Source organism: Nuphar pumila, chromosome 13 (genome assembly GCF_984573655.1).
Source record: "Nuphar pumila chromosome 13, dmNupPumi1.hap1.1, whole genome shotgun sequence".
Taxonomy (NCBI): Eukaryota; Viridiplantae; Streptophyta; class Magnoliopsida; order Nymphaeales; family Nymphaeaceae; genus Nuphar; species Nuphar pumila.
Window position 1 is genome coordinate 18,965,399 of NC_143261.1, and position 2,111 is coordinate 18,967,509.

A 2,111-nucleotide genomic window follows, 5' to 3' on the forward strand; every position below is an offset into this window, starting at 1 on the left:
TCAAATTTCCACTCACAATCCGATTCCTAACTATTTTTTTAAGAAACTGATGTCATCATTTTGCTAACATCATCATTGATGTCAGCATCTAATACCAGAATGACATAATTGTAATGAAGTGGATTGAATCTGATACACATGCGAGAACATGTAAGAACACACTTTCAATCAAGTGGAATGCTTGATTGAATCACCGAACCACCCACACAAGGGTCTAGCAAAATTAATATTGCATATAATTTCTCAAGCGAGTGATACAAAAATACAAGGCCTTCAAGGTCAATTTATAGAACAAGAGGGGGGCTGTTGGGGCATCCCAATGTGACTGTTGGGCTGCTCCCAACAGTCAGAATTCCAATGGTTAGAATTCTGACAGTCATATTGGAGCTGCTCCCAATGACCCAAAAAGTAACTTTAAAAAATACAAAAAAGAATGAAAGAAAATAAAAAATAAAAAGGGATAAAAAAGGGTTGTCAGCCCCTATTGGATTGACGCCTATTATAGTGAAAGTACTGAATTACCCTTGATGGGTATTCCGGTTTACAGCATATGTATATGTATACATATATACATATACAGAGTTTGCCAAGTAGGAAGTGGAATCTGGGAGATGGTAGCGTTTTGGTGAAAAAGTCTGCGAGTTGGAATTCTGATGGAACATATGGTAGTGTGATAGTCTTTTGCAGAAACTCTTCACGAACGTAGTGACAATTCATCTCAATGTGTTTCGTTCTCTCATGAAATGTATGATTGCTTGCAATGTAAACAACGCTCTTGTTGTCACAACATAATTTTGAAAGTTCTGCAGTATGAACCCCCAAATCTTTGAGAAGTTGTTCCAGCCAAACTGTGAAAACTTATCTGAGGTGCACCAGAATCGAGAGAGAGAGAGAGAGAGAGAGAGAGAGAGAGAGAAGTCGGCTAAGAGAAGAGAGAACTCGTTAATTCTATTAGGGCTAATCTCCTCATTAAATAGAGAGACGCCACTATATAAAAAATTACTTACACGTCCCTCTTTATTTATGAAATATTAAATAACTTACCTTTTAGAAGACTTACGCTTAAAACCTCAACAGGACAGTTAATCTCAACATTCCCCCTCAAGCTGGAGCATAGATATCAATCATGCTCAGCTTGTCACAACATTTTGAGAAATTTGGTCTAGCAAGAGGCTTTGTAAACATATCTGCAACTTGGCCCTCCGACTTTAGATATTTGGTAGCAATATGACCAGCTTGAACCATATCTCTTACGTAGTGACAATCAACCTCAATATGTTTTGTCCTCTCATGAAAGACTGGATTGTTTGTTATATATGTGGCTGCCTTGTTATCACACATCATTGTCATAGGAGATGAAACCTTCACCTGAAGATCATTTAGTACAATTCAAACCCATATTAATTCAGCAGTTGTTTGATCCATAACCCTATATTTTGATTCTGCACTTGACCTAGCAACCACATTTTGCTTCTTACTTCTCCATGAAATTAGGTTATTTCCCATAAACACACAGAATTCTGTGGTAGATTTTCTATCCACTACAGATCCTGCATAGTCGGCATCAGAGTAAACCACTATTTCTAGGGTTCCACCTTTCTTGAATAATAACCCTTTTTCAGGAGAAGATTTTAAGTACCTGAGAATCATTATTGCTGCATTCCAGTGTACCTCAGTTGGTTTGTCCATAAATTGGCTAACCTTGCTTACTGCTAAAGCAATATCAGGTCTGGTCACAGTCACATATAGTAGCTTTCCTACCAGTGAGCGATAGCTTTTGCTATCAACAGGTTTCGACCTTTCTTCAAACAACTGAACTTTATGGTCCATGGGAATATTTGTTGGTTTAGCTCCCAACATTCCATTCTCTTTTAATAAGTCAAGAACATACTTCCGTTGAGACAAAACCATTCCTTCACGGCTCCTGGCAACTTCTATACCCAGAAAATATCTAAGTGAGCCAAGGTCTTTTGTAACAAAATGTTTTTGAAGATGAGCCTTTGTAGCTTCAATGCCTTTCATATCATCTCCTGTAAGAATGATGTTATCCACATATACCACCATAACAACTATACCTGAGTTAGTTTTCTTAATAAATAATGTATGGTCTG